Source organism: Ovis canadensis, chromosome 1 (genome assembly GCF_042477335.2).
Source record: "Ovis canadensis isolate MfBH-ARS-UI-01 breed Bighorn chromosome 1, ARS-UI_OviCan_v2, whole genome shotgun sequence".
NCBI classification, from domain to species: domain Eukaryota; kingdom Metazoa; phylum Chordata; class Mammalia; order Artiodactyla; family Bovidae; genus Ovis; species Ovis canadensis.
In genome coordinates, this window is record NC_091245.1 from 249,777,553 (window position 1) to 249,785,211 (window position 7,659).

Here is a 7,659-nt window from a genome sequence, read left to right on the forward strand (position 1 = left end):
CACTGGGTACTTAGTGCCAGTTTTTTTACTTGAAAATCAATAAACAAATCAAAATCCTCTCAAGTTAGCTTAAGAAAAGGAAATTTGTTGTAAGAATTCGGGACTGTCTCAGAGAATCCAATCCAGGAAGTACAACGAGGCTTCTTAGAAACTGAACCTTAACTGAGGTGTTACTTTCAAATGCACAGTCTTTCTCTCCATGGGGCCATGGGCTCTGAGATGTGGCCCTCTGCAGATCAGGTCTTTGTTCCAGCATCTGCAGTTGGGGATGGGGCAGGGCACCTTGAGGGGTTACCGCTACTGGATTGTGGGTTGTTGAGGAAACCTGGACCTCTCAAAGGCAGGCTGTTCAGCAACCACATTCTGAGCTGGCAATCAGTCCTTACAGTTCATACATAAAAGAAGCTCTGTAAAACAGCTTTGCCCTAATGGTAAGCGGAGCTCACTCTCTGATGTGCCTGCAAACAGCCTTCATACAAGGGTTAAAAGTTAAAGTTAAGTCACTCAGTGAGTGTCTAACTCTTGTGACCCGGTGGACTGTAGCCCACCAGGCTCCTCCGTCCATGGGATTCTACCCCATGGAGAAAAAAAAGAATACTGGAGTGGGTTGCCATTTCCTTCTCCAGGGGATCTTCCCAACCCAGGGATTGAACCCAGGTCTCCTGCATTAGAGGCAGACACTTTAACCTCTGAGCCACCAGGGAAGGCTAGGGTACAAGGGTAATCCCAGTTAAACTCCTTCAGCTTCGGAAATGATTGCCCTTAGAATTTTGAGGTGCTTTATGAAGTCATGTATTCCTACACTTGCAAGAGTCTTAGCCATGTTTCACTGACTTCCTAAATATAGGAACAATAAATAAATATACCTACTAATTATTAAATCTTTATTAAGGATTTAATATCACAGGCCAATATACTACCTGGTCGACAAAGATCATCTCCTTTAATTCTCAGGACCCTACCATGTAGGCAGGTTTCACCTATGCAGTAGTCTGATTCCAAATCCTTTGGTCTTTACTTTGCTTTACTCTAAAGCTTAGGCTTTCTAATCTAGTTTCTATACCAATTCTCTCTAGTTTTATTTTAAACATATTATTTCATTCATTTCTTTGCTATTTATTGGTATCTTTTAAGGGTTTAGCTCAGGCATAGAGTTATGAATAAGACCTAGACTTAGTCTTGATCATCCACGAAGTCTAGCAGAGAAGGAACAATTAAACCACCAAGTGTAATACCAGTATAACAAGTACATACAAGAAAGGGATATCTCACAGACGGAAGATTATCAGGGTGTCTTCTAGAGGAGCTGAAACTTAAAGGAGCCAAGCAAGGGAAGGAAATTGATCAGAGCTGAATTGTATATAGTGCAGATTAAGAGGGATCAGAGGAAAAATGGAGGTGAAGGTAGGCATAAGACCGTAACGCTGCAAAGCACACTAAAGTGTCTGAGTTTCAGGCCAAAAGCTTAGTCCAAGCTTTTTTGTTTGGATGTAACAAAATCCCACTTAAAGTAACTCAAGAAAAAAATAAGATGGAGGGAATAGAATCCATTATATGAACGCAGAAAATCTAGAACCAAAAAACAGAAACATGGCTGAGCTTCATAGGGGCCTGGACCAAGAATAGAAAGCTATCAGAAGATACCTCCCTTCTCTAGTCTCACCTCTGCCTTTCTGTTTAACACTGGGCTTCCATATTCCCTTTGGACATTGCTTCAGTTCCAGCAACCAGCCTAAGACTAGCATCTCTCCATCTCAACTCTGAATGAACTAAGTGTGTGTCAGATGTCCATCACCATGTAAGCAAGTAAGATCAACTTACACAATATGGCTGCCGCAGCCCATTCCTAAAGAGCTATGTTCTTTGAAGCAAAAAAAGTCAGGATGTGAGGTACTCCTAAATGCTATTCTCATAACAGCCATCACATGATTTTAAGAAGGGGTTGTTTTCTTTCAAAATGAAAACTGGTGTCATTACAGAGAACAGATTAGAGAGAGTGGAAATCATAGACAAACAGCCGTTTCAGTCATTCAGGAAGAATGATGCAGGCTCACTAACTCTTAGAAACTCCCTATATTGTGTAGCATGTTGGACAGCAAAGAGAAACAGAAACATAGAGTTTACAGCATCACCTTCTCAGGCTGACACATTAATATTTTACCAGAGATTCTCTCTGCAATTCATGGCATATTAGATCTAGAACCAACACAACAAGAGCTCCAAGTCTTCCTGAGAATTACTTTCTCCCACATCCTATCATTAATTATGCTTCTGTGAGTATAGCACTGAAGGTTTGTGCTCCAGGCTTAGTGATAATAACAGTTACTATGTACAGGCTATCCACTAGGTACCATTCACTTTATATAACACTTTCAATCTTTAAAACAGTATTCAAGCTGGTTTTAGAAAACGCAGAGGAACCAGAGATCAAATTAGCAACATCTGCTGGATCATGGAAAAAGCAAGAGAGTTCCAGAAAAACATCTATTTCTGCTTTATTGACTATGCCAAAGCCTTTGACTGTGTGGATCACAATAAACTGTGGAAAATTCTGAAAGAGATGGGAATACCAGACCACCTGAGCTGCCTCTTGAGATATCTATATGCAGGCCAGGAAGCAACAGTTAGAATTGAACATGGAACAACAGACTGGTTCCAAATAGGAAAAGGAGTACGTCAAGCCTGTATATTGTCACCCTGCTTATTTAACTTCTATGCAGAGTACATCATGAGAAACGCTGGGCTGGGAGAAGCACAAGCTGGAATCAAGATTGCCGGGAGAAATATCAATAACCTCAGATATGCAGATGACACCACCCTTATGGCAGAAAGTGAAGAGGAACTAAAAAGCCTCTTGAGAAAAGTGAAAGAAGAGAGTGAAAAAGTTGGCTTAAAGCTCAACATTCAGAAAACGAAGATCATGGCATCTGGTCCCATCTCACTTCTTGGGAAATAGATGGGGAAACAGTGGAAACAGTGTCAGACTTTATTTTTGGGGGCTCCCAAATCACTGCAGATGGTGACTGCAGCCATGAAATTAAAAGACGCTTACTCCTTGGAAGGAAAGTTATGACCAACCTAGATAGTATATTCAAAAGCAGAGACATTACTTTGCCAACAAAGGTCCATCTAGTCAAGGCTATGGTTTTTCCAGTGGTCATGTATGGATGTGAGAGTTGGACTGTGAAGAAGGCTGAGCACCGAAGAATTGATGCTTTTGAACTGTGGTGTTGGAGAAGACTCTTGAGAGTCCCTTGGACTGCGAGGAGATCCAACCAGTCCATTCTAAAGGAGATCAGCCCTGGGATTTCTTTGGAAGGAAGATGCTAAAGCTGAAACTCCAGTACTTTGGCCACCTCATGCGAAGAGTTGACTCATTGGAAAAGACTGATGCTGGGAGGGATTGGGGGCAGGAGAAGAAGGGGACGACAGAGGATGAGATGGCTGGATGGCATCACTGACTCGATGGACATGAGTCTGAGTGAACTCCGGGAGTTGATGATGGACAGGGAGGCCTGGCGTGCTGCAATTCATGGGTCGCAAAGAGTCAACACGACTGAGCGACTGAACTGAACTGAACTGAACTGAACTGAACATAAAAATAGTATTAACTCATTTCACAAATAAGGAAAGGTTGGTGATGGACAGGGAGGCCTGGCGTGCTGCAATTCATGGGGTTGCAAAGAGTGAGACATGACTGAGCGACTGAACCGAACTGAACTGAAGGCATTTTATGAAACAATAGATATCTTTGAAAATGGGTGATGTTATTGACCTGACCCCATTGAATTAGGGTCAGCTTTCTCAGGTACAACAATGATACTGCAGTTAAGTAGGAGATGTTCATAATCTTGGAAGTTGCACGCCATTGTATTTAGGGGTGAAATGTCATATATCTGCCTCCCACTTTCAGATGGTCTGGCATAAAGGAAGTATAGAAAAAGATGGAGCATGGTCAGATGTCAGCAAGAGCCCTTTAGATGAGGACTGTTCAGGTATGAATGCTGACTACTATTCTTTCAACTCTTCTGCAGATTGAAAAGAAAAAATTTTAAGTACTTCTGAGGAGGGACAAATGTGAGGATGAGTGGGCTGCTGTTTCATAAACAAGCCTTTTTGAACATGAACTCTATCTACACAGTACATATTAAACCTTGAGAAAAAGTAACAAAATAAAATTGGGCAAAGTCACCAGGAGAAACATTACAATTTGGGGAAATGTCACTTGGAAATTAGTACTTTTTAAGTCTGACCAAAAGATGGTGCTGTTAAAGTGCTGCACTCAATATGCCAGCAAATTTGGAAAACTCCAGTCCTGGCCTCAGGACTGGAAAAGGTCAATTTTCATTTCAATCCCAAAGAAGGGCAATGCCAAAGAATGTGCAAACTACCACACAATTGCACTCATCTCACATGCTAGTAAAGTAATGCTCAAAATTCTCCAAGCCAGGCTTCAATAGTACATGAACCATGAATTTCCATATGTTCAAGCTGGATTTAGAAAAGGCAGAGGAACAAGAGATGAATTGCCAACATCCATTGGATCATAGAGAAAGCAAAAGAATTCCAGAAAAACATCTACTGCTTTATTGACTATGCCAAAGCCTTTGACTGTGTGGATCACCACAAACTGGAAAATTCTGAAAGAAATGGGAATACCAGACCCCCTGACATGCCTCCTGAGAAATTTGTATGGATGTCAAGAAGCAAAAGTTAGAACCAGACATGGAACAATGGACAGGTTCCAAATCAGGAAAGGGGTACATCAAGGCTGTATATTGTCACCATGCTTATTTAATTTATATGCAGAGTACATTATAAGAAATGCCAGGCTGGATGAAGCACAAGCTGGAATCAAGATTGCCAGGAGAAATATCAATAACCTGAGACACCCAGCTGACACCACCCCTATGGCAGAAAATGAACAAGAACTAAAGAGTCTCTTAAGGAAAGTGAAAGAGGAGAGTGAAAAAGCTGGCTTAAAACACAATATTCAGAAAACGAAGATAATGGCATCCGGTCCCGTCACTTCATGGCAAATAGATGGGGAAACAATGGAAACAGTGACAGACTCTTTTCTTGGACTCTAAAATCACTGCTGATGGTGACTGCAGCCATGAGATTAAAAGACACTTACTCCTTGGAAGAAAAATTATGACCAACCTAGATAGTATATTCAAAAGCAGAGACATTACTTTGCCGACAAAGGTCCATCTAGTCAAGGCTATGGTTTTTCCAGTAGTCATATATGGATTGTGAGAGTTGGACCATAAAGAAAGCTGTGTGCTGAAGAATTGATGCTTTTGAACTGTGGTGTTGGATAAGATGCTTGAGAGTCCCTTGGACTGCAAGGATATCAAACCGGGTAATCTTAAAGGAAATCAGTCCTCAATATTCATTGGAAGGACTGATGCTGAAGCTGAAACTCCAATACTTTGGCTACCTGATGTGAATAACTGACTCGCTAGAAAAGACCCTCATGCTGGGAAAGATTGAAAGCAGGAGGAGAAGGGGACGACAGAGGATGAGATGGTTGGATGGCATCACTGACTTGATGGACATGAGTTTGAGCAAGTTCCAGGAGTGTGTGATGGACATGGAAGCCTGGCGTCCTTTAGTCCATGGGGTCGCAAAGAGTTGGACAACTGAGCGACTGAACTGAACTATAGTTTGGCCAAGAAAGAATAGCAGGTGAGTTTTAGGGCTAAAACTTGCCTGGAGAACCTCTCAGCCTGCTTCATCCATTGCAGAGATTGATAAAGTGAGGCTCAGAGGAGTTGAGTGACTTGCCCAAGGTCACACACCAACAAAGCAGCAGGGCCAGGTCTAGGATCACCACACATCTGCTTCAGGAACTTTTCCTCTATGGATCATGAATCGGCCATCTTCTATTGTATAGTATTACTGCATAGTGAGCACACAACTCAGCAGTAATCTGTGCGCTTTCTCAAGAAAGATGACAGCAACAGATGTGAAAGGGGAGGAAGAGGGAAAACCAGGAGGCTGCAAAGACCACAGTTGGATACTGGCTGGTAGGGAAATGGAGACTGACCATGAAGAGCAGTTACCCTCAGGCAGTAAAGGATCCATTCCACCAAATTAGAGGGTTTCACCAGTTCACAGTGTAATTGGCCATTAAAGCCTAGTAATTGATCCTAAGAAGCTTGACTCCGAACGTTTGTCCCAGCTGTCAAAAGGCCATGCAGTCCAGATAGACAAAGAAGCTTTGTAACAGCTCTTGGTGATCACTGAGATTTTTAGACAAAGAGAAACAGTTCTTAGAATTTGGGGTACTTGGCTAGTTTTAAAGAATATTTGTCCAATTTTCTTGTGAAGTTTTAAGACTCCAGACAATGAGGGTGGGTTTGACAACACATATTTTATTATTTTCTCCAATATCTTTGTTTTGTTAAGTTTATTTATTTCCTTATTTGGTGCACTGAGTCTTAGTCACCGTGTGCAGGGTGTTTTAGTTACAGCATGTGGGATCTAGTTCCGTGACCAGGGATGGAACCTTGGCTCCCTGCATTGGGAAGGTGCAGTCTTAGCCACTGGACCACCAGGGAAGTCCTTCCTGTATCTTACTATAAAAAGTTTCCAAACATACATAAAAGTTACAAAATAAAACAACTTCTGAACATTCATATACACATCACCTGATTCTACCATTAATATTTTACTATGCATCAGTCCATCTCTCTTTCCATTTACCAATCCATCTGATTGTTGTAGGCATTTCAACATAAGTTGCAGGTGTTAGTATGTCTCCCCCAAACACTTCAGCATGCATATCACTAACTGGAATTCAATATTTTATGGTTCATTTTTGTTTCTCTACAGGTAAAATTTCCATGAAATGTAAAAATCTTTTTTTTTTTAATTTTTATTTTTACTTTATTTTACTTTACAATACTGTATTGGTTTTGCCATACATTGACATGAATCCACCACGGGTGTACATGCGTTCCCAAACGTGAACCCCCCTCCCTCCTCCCTCCTCATAACATCTCTCTGGGTCATCAAATGTACAAATCTTAAGTGGGCTGTGAGGTCTGACAAACAGTAAACAGTGCAGTGTAAATCATCACCAAGATACAGAATAGGAACATCACACACAGAAAATTCCCTCGTGCCCTTTCCCAATAAATTCCCAAGTACCAAGAGGCACCCATTATTCTGAAAATTTTTCACCAAAAATAAATTGTGTCAGCTCTAGAACTTTATGTCAACAGAAAAATACAGTATGTTTTCTTTAAAAGGAAAAAACTGAAGTAGAGTTTAAAAAACTGAAGTATAGTGCTCGCTTCAGCAGCACATATACTAAAATTGGAACGATACAGAGAAGATTAGCATGGCCCCTGCGCAAGGATGACACACAAATTCGTGAAGTGTTCCATATTTTTTTCATGTCAATGTATGGCAAAACCAATACAGTATTGTAAAGTAAAATAAAGTAAAAATAAAAATTAAAAAAATAAAAGAAAAAAAACTGAAGTATAAACAATATTATTAGTTTCAGGTATATAAATATAGGGATTCAATATAGAGTATACACATTTTATGCTAGGTTTCTTTTACTCAGTGTTTTAGGATTCATTCATGTTGTTGTGTATATCAATAGTTTGCTTCTCTTTATTTCTCAATAGTAGTCCATTGTGA

The 7,659-nt window shown here is 40.7% G+C and overlaps 1 non-coding gene across 1 annotated transcript; it reads left to right on the plus strand.

Annotated features, from left to right (window-relative positions):
• The first annotated feature begins 7,296 nt into the window (after window positions 1–7,296).
• On the plus strand, window positions 7,297–7,403 carry LOC138431161 (U6 spliceosomal RNA). The gene has a single exon (XR_011253570.1). It is a non-coding gene; the product is annotated as a U6 spliceosomal RNA (small nuclear RNA).
• Window positions 7,404–7,659: the final 256 nt, after the last annotated feature.